Source organism: Podarcis muralis, chromosome 12 (assembly GCF_964188315.1).
Source record: "Podarcis muralis chromosome 12, rPodMur119.hap1.1, whole genome shotgun sequence".
NCBI lineage: Eukaryota > Metazoa > Chordata > Lepidosauria > Squamata > Lacertidae > Podarcis > Podarcis muralis.
Genome location: NC_135666.1, coordinates 27482502 through 27502406, shown reverse-complemented (window position 1 = coordinate 27502406; position 19905 = coordinate 27482502). Strand labels below are relative to the sequence as shown.

The 19905-nt window shown below is 39.9% G+C and overlaps 1 long non-coding RNA gene across 1 annotated transcript in view; it reads left to right on the top strand.

Moving 5' to 3' along the window:
* The first annotated feature begins 7959 nt into the window (after window positions 1–7959).
* Window positions 7960–19905, top strand: part of LOC144329314 (uncharacterized) — an 82810-nt gene continuing 70864 nt past the window's right edge. Inside the window, exon 1 of the long non-coding RNA XR_013394799.1 lies at window positions 7960–8091. This is a non-coding gene — a long non-coding RNA (uncharacterized LOC144329314). The remainder of the gene's footprint in view (window positions 8092–19905) is intronic.

Genomic DNA, 19905 nt, shown 5'->3' with positions numbered 1-19905 from the left:
TGTATATTCTGTCATCCAACACAGAGCTAATGTGCTTAAACCAGTTATCATAGTGGGGAGGGATACCACCCTGCTTGTTTTCAGATTAATCTACAACCATCACTTCTTTTCAGACATTGTAGAATCCCACTTCCTAAGGCTACTGGGCATCATGACTGTACTTCTCCCACTGTCAGATGCAAGATGCTTTTGTATACAAGGGGAACACAAGTGGGGTGGGGGGAGTTTTGTTGCACTTGGGTCCACCTTGCAGGCTCCCCATCAGCATCTAGATGACCATTCTAAGATCAGGATGCTGAGCTAGACAGGCCTTTGGTCTGTTCCAACAGTGTTCTCCTCGTGTTCTTATTTATGTTCCTTTTTATCCCTGCTTTGAAACCATCCCACTTCCTTCAAAACCATCCTACTACTTTTTCTCCTCCCACTTTGGGCACATGCTTACCCACTGAATTATAGCCCAGGCATGAAGAGAATTTTATTGCAGGAACAAAACTTGTGGGGTGGGGTGGGGAGGGGAGAGAGTCAAAGCATTTTGCACACCGCAGTATAGCTGTGTAAAAGATAGCCATAATCAACAAAGTGCTGTTTACTGAAAAGCAAAGAGCTTAAACAAACCAACCATGATTTGCTAGAGTCAAATTACTGCCTCCTTGATTCTTTCCAGCAGCTGGGATTTGTCCAGCAGATCATCTTGATCAATAATCTGCCAGCATTAATCTAGACAAGGTTGAGATTGTGAGAACAAATGAGTCGGGTAAGAGAGACACAACCAATTTGTAGCAATGCCCAGTATAAATGTGCCAGACTTAATTATAAAATATTATCTGTAAAGAAGTTTTGGAGCAGAGCCCATTTGAGAAAATTGACAGTGTTTATTATCAGCCCTACAATTTCTGTTCTATAAATAGGAAGAATCAAAAACTGGATGCCCAGGACCAAATGTGGTTTCCTAAGGAGTACTCACCTCAGAGACAAGGGGCGCTTCCAGTTTATGGGCTATTTTCAAGTGAAATTCAATCACCAGAAAATTCACGTTATGTAATAAGTTGATTTGGTGCTTTTGTGCAACAAACCTGCTTTCGCCCTTCACCACCTCAAATCCGACTTTTTACAATAAGGCAACTGATGGGTAAATGCACTAGAAATCATGGGCAGCAATTGCTTAGCATATAACCTCCCTATAAATATTCTCCTCCTTCAAAAACTTTCATTTTTGAATGCTGGTTAATTTTTGAAATAGATAGTGGGGGGGGGAAGCTAGGCAGGGAAATATCTCAAAATCTGTGAAATGAACCACAGGTTAAAAGTAAAACAAAAAATGTGTGGGCTCATCAGCCTACAAAAATCCTGAATTTCATCAAACAATGCATACTAAATGCATGCAATATGCATGAAATATGACCTTGAGGATGTTTCCTCAACTGAAGAGAGCACTGAATAGAGGATTTCATCACGTTTAGAATACTAAATCATTCTGCCACATTGCTATGGTAATACATGTCTTTTTGGGCTCCCTGTACCATTCTCCTATCAACTTACATTATTTCTCATTTCTTAGATCTATGGTTCACCATCTCCATTGACCGCATCGAAACTGACTTCCATGTAATAACTTTAGTGTCAGGTTGCAGTTCTAAGAATGCTCCATTTCGAGGGAGATTTAACTGAAACCTATGGGGCCCGTTTCCAAGGAAGGGCGTTTAGTGGTCTTGTGTACCTCAACATAACACTCTGTGCTCATCAGAACAGGGATGAGGTGAGGCAAGGCATCACTGGCAGGTGTCTATCCAACCCATAGCTCCCCCTACTTTGCACTGCCTCATTCCTGTCCCAGTGAATGCAGGTGCAGCTTCCCTCTCCCACCATGAACCACAGCTGGCAGTGATGAGGAAGCTGTGGTCCTGACCATTATCCATGCTGTCTGTGGCTGATGGAAGTTGGAGTTGAAACAGCATCTTGAGAGTCACAGGTTTCCCATCCCTCTTGTAGCACATTCTTGATACTCAGGAAACAGATATCCTAAGCAGCATTGACACTGGTAGTGTGGTTTACAAAAACCAGTTCTAATTTACTCTGGGATGTGGGGTTGAAATAAAAAAAAAACTTCCCAAGTCTTAACTCCTACTGCTGTTATATTGGCTGTAGTACTAGCAGTACAAATTTACAGATAAACTGAAACTTTCAACAATCTCTCCTGATCTTAAGGAGAACCTCCAAAATCCCAAATCTATAAATAATGTTTTAAAACACATTTGCATATGGAGCACTAACAAGGTGTATTATCAAATTTGCGATTAGAGTTCTGTTTTAAAAAGAAAGGCAATTAATATGCTTTTTAGGAAAACATATTAATTCCTATGGATTTAATTCTATCTGCAGCTGACATTCTCTTTAATCAAAACACTGCACAAAATCAAAGGAAAAAGCCATGGATTAGAATTTCTTTTGGTCATGTTTTATCTCTCTTGCTCATTTAAAGAGCTAGTTTATTTAGCTCTCAATTTGAATACCACATGCCCATATTTTATAGGCATAGATATAGGCATAATATACATGTATGGATGTACATATCTTTATATATGTATTTACACAAAGATCCATCACATTTTAAGAAAAGAAAAATATGCATCAGCCACCAGCTGTGACTAGAAATGTTTCTTTAGCTTTCTACATTTAATGAGGCATTACGTTAGCATCCTTCTTTATATATCTATCTATCTATATTAAGATCAGTAAGAGAATTATGTAAATAGAATAGCCAGGCCTGATGAAACAGCAATTAGATGTCTTTCTTAGCAGCTGTGGGCTTCAACTCATGATGACAGATGATTAGCCAGAAAATTCTATGCATATTTATTTAATGGAACATTTGGCGATTTAGTTAGGAAGATTTATCCAGAAGCCATTAAAATGTTAGAAAATGACAACTGCATAGTTTAATGTAACAACAACAAAATAGTACAAAAACTACACACACACACACACACACACACACACACACACACACACACACTTAAGCTATTTGGCTGTCCTTTTGGTAAGTTTGAATTGGTTCAATGATATACTTGGAACCTCATTGATTTTTGTTGTTTATTAGTCCTAAGGGTGGTGGGAATTCCAAAGCAGACATTCTTTTAGATTTTTAAGCTCTCATTATTTTCATACCTAATTTAGTTGCCCTTAAATCCCATTTATTTCAGTGGGACATAAGTGTAACTGACAGGTTGGATCCAACCTTTAAGCAGCCATCATGTATACTCCTATGTGAGAGTAGGTCCTGTTGAACCCAGTGGGCCTTCCTTCTGAATAGACATGCATAGGATCACACGGCTGAATTACGACCTTTTGAGCATATCTATAACTCACCATATATAACTATAACTAACTAGAGTGTAATCCAGCTAAGATTAAGCACATTCCATTCTCATTCGTTTTAATGGCAGATGCCTAATGTTCACCTGGCGAAACCTTGGTACTTAACTTTATCAGTTAAACCCCATATTATACAAGATGTGATAAAGTAGACAACATTTAGCCAATAATGAAAGAAGTGTCACCGTTAAGATTATTCAGATCAGGCTGCCTGATCTAACAACTTGCTGCAGGTGCAAAATACAGGTATGGAGCTCCTCTGGAGGTCACAAGAGCTGCTTCCTCCATAAAAATGGATGGGACTGTCCTCTTCAGCAAAACATCCATATTATGCACACTTGAGGGGTTGCTCTGAAAGCCTTAGAGCATATGGAACCTGCTGGACATGTTCAAAAGAATTTACTGAAGCCGAAAAGTGTGAAAATAGCAGCACTTGGAAATCTATGATGACTGGTGGGAGGGAAGGGGTAGAAATGTTGTTCTGCCGGGGTGCACACAATCATGTTTTTCATGTGATGACTTGCATGTCTGAAGCCCCCCACCCCTCCCGATATATTCATTGGAGTCAGTTCACATGTTCAGTTGCCGCTTGTCAAGTGGGAAGTTTATTATTATTACATTACAAATGATCTAGATGTGTTTGGTCTGCCACTGCATCTGACAATTAGTACCAGAGAAGGAAATCGATGCACAAATATACTGTGTATTGAATCTACCCCATGTGAAGGAGCCCTTATTGCTTCTCAGCTTTTAGAACTTGAGAGTTTAGAGGGATTTTAAAAATAAATAAATAAATAAATAAACAAATTCTGTCCTTGAAATAATTATAAGAAGTTAGCCCTCCCTTTAAAAAATAAAACAAAGAATTAGCTGAATATACTAAGAGCAGTACCATAAAATTTTGAAAGGACAGGGATCAACTTATTGTTTGATAAAGCTAAAGCAAGAATAGTAATCAATCCCCTGGCAGTGAAAATTTTAAATTTAAAATAAGCTTCAACAAAGCCTTTGAACCTTCAAACACTTTATCCTTAAGAAATTAATGGGTCCCTGAAGAAGTCTTATTTCCCCTTTCTGTTTCTGTTATATGTACTTCAATTACGTTAGCCAACAATGTAGCAAAATAACCAGTATAGCCCAGTTTCACAGAATGAATGAATAAATGGTGTGTTACACTTTTCTCCTCTGTTGTCTAGTAGCATATGCGCAGAAATGCTGAACAACTGAGAAGAAACTCACTGCCTGGTGTTTTACTTTTACTTTTCTTTTAAGTTTTTTGCTGATTTCCCTCCCCTCCCAGTTCTGATATGCCCATCACAATAGCCATCTCTCGGTCTCTCCTCCTGGCTTGTCTCCGTCTAGGTCCATTTCTGTTGATTGCAGCAATACTCTCGGATAAAAGCATCACTTTGCTAAAGGTTTCATTCAGTTGAACTTGGAATGGCCCTGAAGAGTCCTTCAGATGTTTCTTTCTTTTCAAGGCAATTGGGAACGTTTTCTTTTCCCTCTTAGGAGCAATTACTATTGCAGTCCCCAAGCAACTATGCCATCCTCTGCCTTTGGGCAAGAATGAATATAGCCTCGTGTGTGTGTGTGTGTGTGTGTGTGTGTTTTCAAGTTCCAACACATCAAAACCTCCTAGAAATGACCTTCCATGTATCAGGTATAGGTTGTGGCTGCCTTTATTGTGCATTTCTTCTTTTAAAAAATCCCATCATAGTTATATAGTTTCAGTCTTGCTTGGCTTTTCCTAAACATGAAAAGAAACTTTGTGTGAACTGTTGACACTGTTTTCCCCGCCTAAGTTGCTTTAGTCTCCTTATCAACCACAGGCCTAAAAATAAAGACTTTAGGGTTCTTTGCTGGACTCTTTGTCTTATACTGTATCTTTCTATCAAGCAGGAGCAAAAGGTCCCACTGTTGGAGAGGGGAGGGGTATATGACTAGTAGGGTAATTATGGATAGGCAGAGAGATTGTAACCTTTTAAGCAATATTTATTAATATTGCTAAAAATCCTGCGGTGGTGGTGGTGGTGTGTGTAAGGGAGATTCAGTGGAATACCATATCATAAACCCATTCTGGCCTTCTTGAGATGTGTAGCGTGACTTTTCCTTCCCCTCTTTTCCTTTCCCCCTTATTTCCCCTCTCATTGCAGTGAATAGGAACCAGTTAGCCATACCAGCTCCAGGGCTTGCTTGGCTGGGTGTAGTTTTGTGTCAAAACAATTTTCCCCACCCCCACCCCAACCATTATCCATCAATTTTCTGTTTTCATAATTAATTGCAACTGATTTCATCCAGTATATGCATTTTTGTGATTCTTATATTTGCCGCTTATATTTGCTGTGATTAAATGGCATATAAATTGCTGAAATTAAATGAATGAACCTCATGAAGAAACAAAACAGCATGCAAAATTAATCAGTGAAAAATTCAGTGAAATTTTCAGGGGTGGGATTTTTGTTGTGCTCACTTTTTGAAGTAGCTGAGGGTTTTTGTTTGAATGTCTGTTATTTCATTATACAAATCACCTCAGCAGCAGTGGTCTGCACTCTTTAGGCTTCCTGGGTTGCCTATGCTACAGGTAAAGCTCAAGGGGAAACTTAGGCCACATTCACACCATACATTTAAAGTACTGTGATACTACTTTAAACAGTTATGGTTTCCCCCAAGGAATTATGGGAGCTGTAGATTTTTAAGGGCACTGAGAGTTGTCAGGACTCAAGGCCTCTGTTCCCTCGCAGAGCTCCAATTCTCAAGAGTTCCCTGAGAAGAAAGGATTGATTGTTAAACCACTCTGCCAACGGCAGCTCTGGGAGAGGAATTGGAGTCTCCTAACACCTCTCAGCACTCTTAACAAACAACAGCTGCCAGAATTCTTTGCGGGTAACCTTGAGTGTTTAAAGTGGTAGGACTTTAAATTTATGGTGGCCAGCATGAGGTAACCTCTCGGAAGAGGAAGTACAGGCAGCCTGGGAGACTGTAGAGCTCTGCAGACATGTTTTACTGGAAAGGGGGGGAAAAACACATGTACCAACCCTTATCTACCTCATAAAAATAAGGTAAGCTCAAAGCCTCATACCCACCGATATTCTAAATTCAAGTTTTTTCGTGGACATGCCATGGTACTTCTGGCAGGGAAAGTGCCATCTCTTTCCAGCAGGCCTCCCTCTCTGGTGGTGGGGCAGCACTTATACCACATCCAAGAGCCCCTCAGCCAGGCCTCGGGATGCTATCTCTGTAGTAACATCTCTATATACAATATAATGAGCTTTTATTATTATTTAGTGGATGTGGTATAAGTGGCTCTTTATATGGTATAAAGAGGACGGGAGTCCTGAGGTCTAAATCATTGTGTACAGTGGGGGAATTTTCACTCCGCTAAGGAGCTCAGTGGGTGACCTTAGGCCACCCTCTGTCTCTCGGCTACCTCGCAGGATTGTTGTAAGGCCATGATGAAGTGGGAGAAGCATACATTAGCTAAGTCTCAGAATGGTATCTCTATGTACAATGCTAGGTAATGATTTTGGCATATGAGCTTTTATTATTTAGTGATTACATTTTTACCTCACATTTCCTCAGGGGTCCTGTCCTCTTTTGCACCTAACAATCCTATCAGCAACTGGAATGGGTGGGGAATGGGATTGGCGTCAAACCTTTTGAGGTAAACTCGCACAACTTTCTGTTCAGCCTTACAAAAACAGCACACAGAAAAGAGCCTTCATCAATTTGTTGGGGTGACCCTTGGGGACATGATCCTAGGTATGGGAATTGGGATATTATCATGCCTTGTTTTTCTTCGTAAAATGCTGGGTGGTACGGCTAATCTCCATGCCATTAAAAGTGCCACCTGCTTAATTTGTATGTGCCTGAATGCTGTTAAAGGCATAAGAGCAGAATCAATAAAATGGTGGTAGCTTTAGGCATGCATGTTTTTGTCTTACAGCAGGGGTGGGGCACCGTTTTCAGGTTGAGGGTCTAGGTCAAACTTCCAGGAACCACATGCCAGCAGTGTATTGAGACAATGCAAAAAGTGGAAGGAGCACCCCACACTCACACCCATTCATACACATGCACACCTAACACCCACACAATACATTTTCACACATTACTATTATTTTACCATTATTAGACTTGTTAATCTCTTGTTAACCCAAAGGTTTCCAAGCAACCTGTAATACATCACACACACATATTCATTCATTTGTTCACACCCACACAAAAACTTTTTTGTAGATCATATATAAACATACTCTTATCTTCCTCCATTACTTTAAAGTAGTTCCTCATCTGTCTTTTTAAATGTTCTTTGGATATTGCCTGATAAGAAATTACATAAGCAGGGCAGCTTGCAGTTTGTTGCTCAAAATAATTTTTAAAAATCAGATATGAGCTGAACATAATTACATGGATTAGAAATAATTAATAGAGATTTGTGCTGGGATTTAGAATGTGCTCTATCCAGAGAGCTTATGAAATTACAGTCCACTCCATTTATTCTGTACACCCTTCTGAACAGATATTTGCTTAAAATGGGTTATAAAGCCAACCCATTTCCCCCTCCTGTTTCTGAATCCATATAGATGCACCAATCAGATAACAAAGAGTAGAGGAATGGCTGTGCTCCTGCACTCCTAAGATCAGAGTGGATCCAATACATTTTGGCACCTGAGGCGATCCACAAAACGGTGTGTGCATCTCCCTGTCAGAGAAGAATGGGTGAGTAAAGATTGGGAACAAGGGGGCGATAGCATTACTGAAAACAAGGGCTGCCTGGCAGCCATATCCAAGCTGAATACTGGCTGGATCTGGCAGGGCAGAAGATGGAGGAACATTCTTGCATTTCTTCATCTTAGCAGTTTCCCCCCATTAGAAACAATGGCAAGTGCATTCACCGGAGACATTGACTCCAATGGCAAAACACTCTCCCTGGTTTGGAGTGTGTGTCAGACAGCTGAGAAGGCATTGGATCCAAGCCTATTTCCTGGTCTTCCCTCAACACAACCCTAGGCTTTCCCCAACTTTTTGTTTTTGGAACTACAGGAGCTCAAATGCAGGTAGGGACAAGGCTTTGTTTCTGCTGCACCAGAGTCCTTTCCCACACCCTGGAAAGGGAGGCTCAGTATATCTGATGTGTTGCCAATGGTCCTAGGACAGCAGTGAAAAAAACTTGCTTTCTCCTCCTAGTGACATATATGACATTTTATTTTTTTTGACCATTCCTATAGTGTCTAGGTGCAATGTGTCCTCTACAGACTTCAACAACTTACTTAGTTTTAACAAGTGCTAACACAAAAGAAGTTACCTTTTAAACAAATGTTGGGCCACTATTAGTAAGTAAAATGTCTATTATTTGAAAATTAGACCAGCGTTCTCGCTACAGTAACTCTGAGAGGGCCCGGTCCCTTAGTTATTAAGCAGCAAAATAAATATGTAAATAAATCAATAAAATATATATTGAATACGATAAACCCTTTCAGAGAATTTGCAATTTGGCTTCTGACAGAATGGTGTTACTTAATTCAGTGTGCTAAGAAACAAAGAATGTCAAGAATTCTCATATCTGTAACTTTAAAAACTTATTTGTTTCAAGATAACATCTTTACTTATTCAATATAACACATGATCAGAGTAACTTTATACATACATACATACATACATACATACGCACAGGTGCTTTGTTTAGGCTCACTTTTGCACATACACATACTCATTTCATGTGCTGAAAAGTTGCTTTGGAAAAGTGGGAGACACATTTAATCTCTTGTAAGTACAAATGGGTAGTTGTGCATTAAATTATTATATAATGCTGCACATCTTCTCTTCTGTATTAAGAGATGCCTGGGTTTCCAGCATGCCTGGAGGGCTTGCCACCAAATTCAGATGCTCAAATACTTGGCTCAAATAACACTGTAAACTCCCTTGCTTTGCTGTTCTACTGATGCAAAGTGATGACGTTGATAGGGTGCCTGGGCCAATCCAATGACCTTAGGATGAATTGAGTCCCTCTTTGGCTTGTAATGGGCACCATACAGGGACAGAGTATCCTTTGTCAAATCTAGTGGTGCATAGACTCAAAGCACTTCTCACATAAACCTAGCTGGAAAATAATCATTTTTTGCCTTCCTACTGGTACATAAACCTACCCAGAGGGTGATCATATTTTGCCCTGATAACGGGAACTGGCATAGAATAGTTTGATTCCATTCCAAATATTAATTATGTAAACTAGGAATAGCAGGGTCTAGAAACATATGTTAGTAAGTGATAGGTTGCTTATCATCTTTGGCAAGAAATACATATATCATAATATTGGGTTTTCGACTTGCATGTTTCAGGCTGAGTCCATAAGTGGGTTCTGGAGTTAAGTCTTGGCTAAGATTAAACTCCCAGTGACAGCTTGCTTATATTTGAAATCCTAATATTGATACCGCTCCGTCTTTTGTTTCTTGGATCTGTATTTGATTTTGATTTAATATTTTAAAGAATTATTTTCCAAGTAAAAATGAAAAGTGAGAAGGAGGCAATTATTTAAGAGGTTTATATATATATATATATACCAGAGGGTCAGAAACAACCGTTCAGACTCCTTACCGGAACAATTTCCTCATTTGAGATATAAAATAAAGCAGGGAAATGGCCCATACAATACATTCAAGTGTTAGAAACAAGGATTTCAATGTTTATGGCTCAAAGCCTTTTATTCTTCCTCAAAGTATGTGCTCATCTCTAATGTAAATGCACTGCATTGTCCTCTCATTGTCCTGGATTTATGAATAAATCATTAGTCTTATTTAATTAATGAGGTCTGGCTAATAATATTCCCAAACTGTCTGTGCTTTCATATCCTTCAATTCCAAAATGTGTTCTTGACTGGTGTGCACGTGCACATGAACAGGGGGGGTGGGTAAGAGAAGAAAAGAGACTCTTCATAATTCAGCAGTGCTTAGAAATTTCATCAGCAGAATGTGTGCAAAGTGTCTTAGCTCAGAGCTATGCAAACCAGAGAGAAAATCGAATTTGAGTTATGCTTTTTTTTTAACTTGGAAAAAACCGCCAGTGTAAGGTTGCCAGATGTCCCTGTATTTTAAGACATGTCTCTTATCAAGGGGACAATGTAGGTCTGCAAAATAGAAAAGGCATTTCTGAACCACGTCCATAACAGATAGACTGTCGCACTGTCATGTTAGCATGGGATGAAACAGGACACAGTCATCAAAATGGAACAGCTAATGGAAAAAGGAAGAGTAAAAGGTTGTGAAGCTGAGTCCATTCTGGCTGCAGAGAATACCATAATCATAGGTTGTTGGCACTGGATTGCTGGTAACTGGATTTTAGCAAAGATGGAACTCCAGCAATCTCTGCAACAGTTGACTTCAATTGGGCTTTGAGGGTGGGAGAAAAGTGAAAGTGGTAGTAGCAGATATAGACCAATGTAGGATGTAGCAAGGACAGAACATCTACCTTACATGCAGAAGGTCACAGGTTCAATCCCCAGCATCTCCACGTAGGGCTGGGAGAAACCCTCTGACTGAAATCCTGGACAGCCACTGCCCTTTACTGTAGACATCACTGAGCTAGATGGACCAGTAGTCTGACTCCTTATAAGACACCTTTCTATGTTCTTAAGGAAGGAGATAGTTGAGTTATTCAACACAATCAAACTACATCAGCACAAGTGATTACCTGAAAATGTGATCAGGATGATGTAGGGGGATGCTCCCGTCCTGCTTGCAGCATACAAGGTTCTCACACTGGATGTACACTAGCCAGTGCTTGAATGGGATGCCATCTTGCTTCTGTTCAGTAGCCCCTTTCCTAGCCTTGCTCAGGGCAGAACTCTTTGTGGAACTGGGAGAGACAGAAGCAGGCAAACAATATTTGCTGCTATCCTACAGTCTTCTGTTTGAAGGGCTGTCCAGTCCTGAAGTCTGGCTTAAAGGTAAAGATCCATAAGGAGCAGCAGGGTTTGGGGAGTTTTCTGTCAACAGTTAACAGAAAAAGATCCCTGCTGGATCAGCTCAAAGGCCTACCACGGCCAACCAGATGCCTATGGGAAGCCTGCAAGTAGGAGCTAAGTGCAGCAGGACTCTCCTCACCTGTGATTCCCAGAAACTGGTATTCAAAGGCATACTGCTTCTGAGAATGGAGGCAGAACACAGCCACCATGACTAGTAACCACTGATAGCTTTATCATCCACTGACCACAAATAGCAGACTGAGCAGATGTACAAATCACCTGTCCACAGTCTTTCCCACTAGGGTGTTGTGGCTTTCTATTTAAATTATTGCTTTCCCCAGAGAGGCTCGCCTGGTGCCATCATTACATGAGTTTAGGCACCAGGCAAAAACATTCCTCTTTACCCAGGCCTTTGGCCATTAAATAATCTATGGCGTGTTGGGGGGTACTGTTATTATGATTATTTCATTATGCTGCCTGTTATTATGCTTTTCATTATGTTTTTATTACTGATGTTCTGTAAAATGTGTTGTACACTGCCCTGGGATCTTTTGATAAAGGCTGGTTTATATAAATCGAACAAATAATAATTATTATTTGTAAATTTGTATCTATATGTATCAGCTAACATCCACATTTATTCCAAAACTGTGTCCACTTTTTTTTGCAAAATATGCGTGGCTACATCAACTGCAGCAGTATGAATGTAAGAATGCTGCTATTCTGAGCACATTTTAGATGAGTATCACTTTGACATCTTTCTTCAATGCAAAAAACATACTGGCCAGTTGCATTCCTAAGTAGTCTTCTTCCCTTTTGATTATATTATAAAAGGATTAGTTTTCTGTAGCAGCAATGGGTGGGGGTGGAGGGAGAGCATTCAAGTGCCAGTGAATTCTTGTGCTTGTTTCAAATGCTTCAAATGTTGTTGTTTTAATATTTAAAGCTGTAGGGCTGTGCTCTGCAGCCAGGGGAAACAAAAACTTCACTTTTTAAATATTTCATGGCTTGCTGGACTCCAGCAGCAGCAGCAATAGCAATGATTTCTTTAAAGCATTAACACTTTAGATGCACATCACGGCAGGACAAAATTGTGTTAAGTTAGTGAATGTGCTGGAAATGATGTACATTGCAGGAATTTATTAAACACAAAATGGGTTATGTAGAGTTCATTCATAGCTGGAGAGCAAGCACTTTATTCTTTCCTACTCTCAAGGCCAGATTAAAGGATCCGGAGGCACTATGCTGAATTGCATGGTGGGAATCTCAAGGGTTTTACCCCACTAAACTATTATTTCTCCAGTAGCAGATACTTTTTTTTGCCTTTCTGACTCACACCTGCTCTCCTTATTTCGTCCTATCCTTTCCAGTTATATTTCACATATCCTACTTTTCTAAAGATTTGCTACATCAGGGCAGTTCTATAAAATGCGTTTCCTTGCATCTGAATTATTATTATTATTTGATTGAACCCATTTCAAGTGTTTCTCAGTGGTTCATAGCAATTTGCACCAAGGATCAGCTTTGGTTCAGCTCTTCATCATCCTAGTCCTCATAATCTCCAATAATTAGGTTATCTGTAACTAGTAGCTATTTCAGACTGGCATTTTGAAAATATAAGATCATGACACCTAACATACAATATAAAAGTTTTGCCACTCAGTTTCTTAGTTGCCATTCAGCTCAACAGCACCTGTGCAGGAGAGCATCCAGATGGGTTGTGTCCAGCATTTTAAAAACTAGTGTCAGACACACATAAGAGATCGACTCTACTGTGAAATTGTGTTTATTACACTCTTATACAATTGCACTGTGACTACTGTGAATTATCCACAGTTTCGTTAGACTCCTTCAGCCATGTGTATCCCTGAACATGTAAAGATTTCTCCCCTAAATAATCCTCTTTTCTGCAGAAACCACATAAATCAATATGCCCTGGCCTGGCTTATCTGGAACTCCATGTCCATAAGGCATTTGCTATTAGACAGGAGTAGCTGCTGCTATTTCTGTTGAATTTGATTTCACAGATAAAATGACAAACTGCTTAATGAGAAATCATTGGACTGGGTTTTTTTTTTAAGTACAGGCATGTTACGGCACAGTAAGCCTCACATCTAGTAACACTCAATAAAAATAAAAATACATAGTGATTGAGATGGTGGTCTGAATACACCCACATGGCAAGCTTTTATTGAATCCAGTGTTTCTGGTTTTTAGCAACATACACAGTATTACAGTGCACTGAATTTGAAATGACTGTATAGAGGCCTTTTGATCTTAAGCACATGAATGCCTGGACTACAAATGTTTGCCTCCTGGATGGTTTTTCATTATTCTAAACTTCTGTGTTGCTAAGGCTTATTGTTTTTTATTGGGTTTTGGTCTCTTAGGGGTGTTAGTGTATCTTCTGTGTTCTATTAATGGGTCAGGCACAATAACATTTTGCCTACACACACCTGACAATTCTACTGTTCTAGTGTATAGAACAAATATCTGCATACTGGCCATTTGAGGTATAATGGGAAGCTATGGTTTCCTGCAGTGAACGATGCTCATGACCCCCTTCTTTTTCTTTCCTTGACCACCAGGAGGGGAAAACAAATTCCCACATTCGCTTTCAAGCTAACCAGCGTTCCCTATTATGTCCAAAGTCAGGGAACTCTGGTTTGTTTAAACTCTATTTATTGAATGAGCCAGGAACAGAATCTATGGTAAACCACGCTGATATAGTCTAAGGGATAGCTCAGTCACTTTCCCTATGGATGAGGAACTGATTTTAAACAAACCGACAAACTAATTGAGTAAGGCTGTAGGAGCACAAGAGTGCCTCCCCCCCCCCCACCTCCTGCCTTGCCAGAAGAGCCTAACAGGGTGTTGGATGAGGCAGCTTGACTGCCTTTGGTTCTTCCCCACCCCACACTCCTTTTAATCGCCCCAGAGGTAGATTTAGGGCAACATGACTGATTCCACTGCTCTGGGTGCCAAGCCTAGGGAGTGCTGCAGGGCATCACAGCTATGACATAGTGAATTGAGCATAATGGAAGGCGAGAGACAGGGGGTCGCTGAATTTTGGCCTTGCACAGGGCACTGCTGAAATTTGAGAGACCAAAGTCCACCCCTGATTGCAGCCGTAGTTAACAATGCAGAATCTTGCCGTAATCTTTTACTTACTGAAAAGTAAGGTTCCATAAAACTTTTACAAAATGTTTTGAAAGAAGTCCGGAAACTGTTAGCTGTAAGAGATAGGAGAGGATTAAGTCATCATGCCTCCTTTGTCACACGATGCCATCTGGATTATGACAATGAATCTTTCTGTTAGGATACACTGCAGCAAAGTTCTTCTTTTAAAAATCAAGACAGTGTATTTATTTCTGCAAAATACAGGCTAAGCCAGCATTCTGACGTGTCCTTTGCAAAAGTCAGCTTTACAGCCCAGCTCCTTTCATGGCTGTGCAGAATACTAAAATCACACTGCATGCATGTGCAAATACCATGCATGAAGATTACAATAACCAAACATCTTGTGCATGACTGGTCCCATTATTAGCAAAACAGGGCACTGAAGCATTTCCTCTTCACAATGAAATGCAGTTTCCCCCCTGCTGATAATGGCTACGAATCTCTTTCATATTTTCATATTTTCATAGATATATTATTTTGTCTGGTTGTGGGTATGCAGTATTGGGCACACAATATACTAGGTTTATTTTCCCTTGGGCTGTGAGAGTAGTCAGTGTGGCCCAGGGCTATCTGCAATGAATAGAACATTGCTTTAGTGAAAATCTAAGCAAAAGTAAATAAATAAGATCAATAATGAGAAGGCATGAAAGAATACAGAGGGAATATTTGGTTGATTTGATTGACATCCTATGCCCTTTTAAAATGTGGGGTGTTGTGGTTTTTTTGGAAAGGGGATTATTGGGTTGTTGTTTTTATTTTGATTATATATTTTGTGGTTTTTATATTTTGATTTTGTTCTGTGAACCACCCAGAGACCTCTGGCTATAGAGCAGTATATAAATTCAATAAATAATAATAATATAAACAGAAATCAGATGATCCAGACACAAGAGGAAGGTATCAGTTACCAGGGGGAAAGCCCAAAACAGACCAAAGAAGAATGAGTATGCTTAGTGGGCCTGGAATGCTGATTGAATGTTGGAGTGGAGAAACAGAAAATCAGGAGGAGTGTGGAATGGAGTATCTTGTAAAAGGTCATGGCTGGCAGCGGGTGGGCCTGAACAGAAGCATGCCATTCTGCAACATTTTATTGCATTCCTACCTGATACATCATTTAACTGAAAGTCACTGAATCAGGAAGAACTCGGTTGTAGCATTTGGTTTTTCAGGCAACATGAGAGAAGTAAAGCAAAGGTGTAGTTCAGCATTTGCCAACCTGATACCTTCCAGATGTTTTGGACTACAATTCCCAGGCAGTGTGGCCAATTGTCAGGGATGATAGGAGTTGTAGGCTGGATGGTGCTAGGCTACTGAAGGCTGGCACAGACTAAGCAGCTCTGAACTGGAAATGGTAGCCTAATTATCTACGCTAATATGAGTTGTTAGCAAGGAGAAAGAAAGGAAGTCTACAAGCAGATGATTTAGTGAGAATGTGTCTAGATGGTATCCAGTGAAAGACAAATTGTCAATGACATTTAAAATCCAGCATCAAACACTAACATCTTTGTTGACACAGTGAAATCATGATGAATGGATTTTTCCTGACCATTTTTGCTTGATGTAGTTGCCTTTCAAGTGCTCCAGCACATAGTTCTCCAGCAGAACAAGTTTCGTAAGGAACCTGTGTGGAATCTCCATTGACTTTCCCCCCACCCTGCCAAAGGAAATCTGGAACAAACTTCAATTGGGGATTCTGTTGCCATGCAGTAATGGCCAGCAAATTCTGAGCCAAACTCAGCTTCTGAAGGTTACCAACCATTCTCTACTTATTTGCCAAGCCAGACTAAAGAGGTGTGAGTAGAGAGAGCTATAGTTATGAGCTTTGTCAATACAAGCACATTTTACTGGTGGTGAGAACATTTTGCCTGGTCCATTACCTTCCATTCTCACTTAAAGCACCCATCCCACAAATGAAACAATTCAAAACTAGTCAGGTTTTGGCCCACTGGGCTCATTCCAACCTGACTCCTTTTTGGTGTCTCTTACTGTCCTCCAAAGTTTTCTGGGGGTTGAAACTTTTCATGGTATATGTGTGTTGCCCTCAGTATCACTTATTTGGATCACTTTGCAATTCACACTACATACAGCCAGACATTTCCAGACAGTCCTGTGATGATTACGTGTCAGCAGCTATCGATTCTGCCAGAATCTCATTTTATGAAAGCCATCTCAATACTGATTGTCCAGCAGTGATCCGTAAGAGAACAGAATTCTGTATTCATGAATGCACACACTCGTATATGTCTTTGCCTGATAACTGTGCACCCATAATAGGTAAGTGACATGAACAGGCACCTTCTCAAAGTTCAGACTGTTTGCCTTTGCATAGGTTAGCTCTAGTAATAAAAACACACCAATTTCCTTTCTAGAAGAATTGTAGTCAGGCATAGCATGGAACAAAAATACCTAGCAGTGAAAAATGAAAAGACATTTATAATGACTTTCTGTATTGACTGTATGACCTTGTGAACATTGCTACTTCCTTTAATCTTTTTGTACTCTCACACATAATGAATTAATGCAGAATTCACCAATCTGGTCCACCCCGCCCCCCATCTTTTGGACCACAACTTTCATCAGCCATACGTAGCATGACTGGAGGGCACCAGGTTGGCAAATGTTGAGTCAATGCATGATGACTTGGAGGGATCAGGCTTGACATTTCTTTATTTTTAAATGAACATTTTAAAATGTACCCCCCTCTTTTCTTTTAAACTTTATTTTTTTAAAAAACTGATTTAGTTTACTGGGGGTTGCTTTGCCATTAACCAAACATATTATATTTTTAAATTGTTGTGACCCACTCAGGGACCTTGTGGTGAAGGGTAAATAAGAAATAATAACAGCTGCCACTACTGTAGGTCTAACAGAAAATCCTTCTGAATTTTGCTGGCTTCATACAAACGAACTCAAACACCAAATGCGGTTACTAATATGTCCAGGCAGTAGTGGTCTTCAGCATCTGGGCAGCATCTGTGTACAGAAAAAACTGCTGGAATTCATAGTCAAAGATAGCATCAGAAATGCTCTGAGGCTAGATATATTTACCCTAATATGGTGCAAATTATGAACAAATGACTTTGTGAATTGGATAGTGTCCCTTATCCATGGCAACAAATGTATCAAATTCAGCACATTTCATCAATTCCTTTGGTAAGACAACAAACTACTAGGTTGTTTGACATCATTTGAAGAATATGCCGATTAACATTCATCTGCTAACAAAAGTGTCTTATCTAGAATGTACAGTGGTACCTCGGGTTACATATGCTTCAGGTTACGTACGCTTCAGGTTACAGACTCCGCTAACCCAGAAATAGTACCTCGGGTTAAGAACTTTGATTCAGGATGAGAACAGAAATCGTGTTCCGGCAGCGGGAGGCCCCATTAGCTAGTGGTGCTTCAGGTTAAGAACAGTTTCAGGTTAAGAACGGACCTCTGGTACAAATTAAGTACTTAACCCGAGCTACCACTGTATAAAATTTTGCTTGCTGAATATACTGGTACACTTGATTGTCTGCATCAGGTATGGGAACAGGATATTGGTAAGGTAATATTCAGGGGCAGGGAACAGAGTGTGGGAGAAAGTTCAATTCTTTTACATTGATTCATACATCTGACTCCTTGCACTCTGAGTGGGATAACTCATCGTTGTTGGAGGAGGTGTGGAGAGCTAGGTATTGTTTACTATATGTAGTGGACTTGCCCAGTGACTGGGGAGTTTTGGAATAAGGTTTTTCATAAGCTCCATTTGATTATGGGGCAGCTGCCAGATCCACTTGTGGTGTGTTATCCAATACTTATGATACTTTAATGTACTTTTGAAAGATTCTTTGTTGAATTGTAAGCATTTTGTATTAATTTGTTAACAGTATAATGTATTTATGGTTATGTTTTTCATGTCTTGTAAGTTACCTGGAGACCTTTGGGTTAAGTTAGAAGCTAGTAGTAGTAGTGGTGGTGGTAGTAATAATCAACTGCTCCCAAAAGCTACCTGGCAGCAGCAGTAGTAAGAAAGTTGCAGCCTTCATTGGTACCCAGAGTGCTTCAGCAACAGAGTTAGGAAACCAGGATCCCTAGGAATTTAACCAGAGTTTTTGAGGTTTTTAGGAAAGATCCAGCAGGTCAAAGGAACCAGATTTCTGAGAAGACTTGGTGGTCACAGTGCCACTGCAGACTATAGCAACAGATTCTCTTATTACTGCTGTCACCACCATTAAGCTTCAGGGGCAAATGAAACTGACTGGCTAACTAAAGGAGCAGGGAGAGCTGCTGCTGTGTCTGGTATTGAAATAATGGCAAGCTGAGGAATTACAGACTAATTATGAGATTGGCTCGGGTCATAATTAGCCAAGAAGTTCTAAACAGGAGATGTTTGAGGTCCAAACTCTCCAGTTCTTAATTTCAGCTGCATATTGGAGACCAGTCCAGTAATATATCATATTGTATTTTAAGTTTTAAAAAAGGTGGTTTCTTTCAGGTTGTTAAAATAATTCTTGTGGCCATAAAACTGTCCTCTAAATTATATCAAGTGTTTACACTTGAGATGCCCTTTTAGGGCAGACTAAAAGTTCTTTGTGGTGATTTTCTTCCTTCTCAAATATATGTGGACCTTTGGCATTATGTTCATTATATTTCTGATGCATTGCCCAGAGTTCCCAGGCATACTATATCATGAAGACTGACCTTTTTCAATCACTGCTTCTTCAGAATCATACAAGGTGTGACTGTGTACTACTGCAGATCCAGCTGCAGGCCAATTCTGGCTCAATAAATTATTAACATTTCCCCCCCCCCCATCAGTTGGGAAATATTTTAAGCAACTGTGGTGATTTTCCTTTCTGAGGTGAGCGATCAGACTCCTGAGGCCTAACAAAAATAAAAATAAAAAGTTTGTTATCAAGCAAAGGTGGGGTTTTTTGGAGGTCTCTGGGTGTACCATATCACAAGCAAGTTGAGGGAGGAAAGTGGAGCAAATAAGTGTGTTCCAGCAAAAGAGTAAACCCATAAGATATACCAGGGATAGCCAATGTGTTGCTCTCCAGATGTTGTTGAGTCATTTACATATATGGCTTTCAATTTATTATATATAATCAAACTAGGAATGATACGGAACAGATTATTTCCAAGTTGCAAATACCTTTGAAGCAAGGTAGTGATTGCACACAGCAATATAGACATGTGGCTAGAGGGAGACAGAGAGAGTGAGACTCGCTTAAGTTGATTTTGTTGACTCACCTAAGTCAACAAAATATCCCTCTTTTCTTTAAGAGTGCATCTCATCTTTCCATTGCTGTAAAAGTCTAGGAAAGTACCTTCTATATCAGGGTTGGCTAAAATGTGGTCATCCAGATCTTCTTGCACTATAATCGCTATAGCCATCCCTGGTTTTT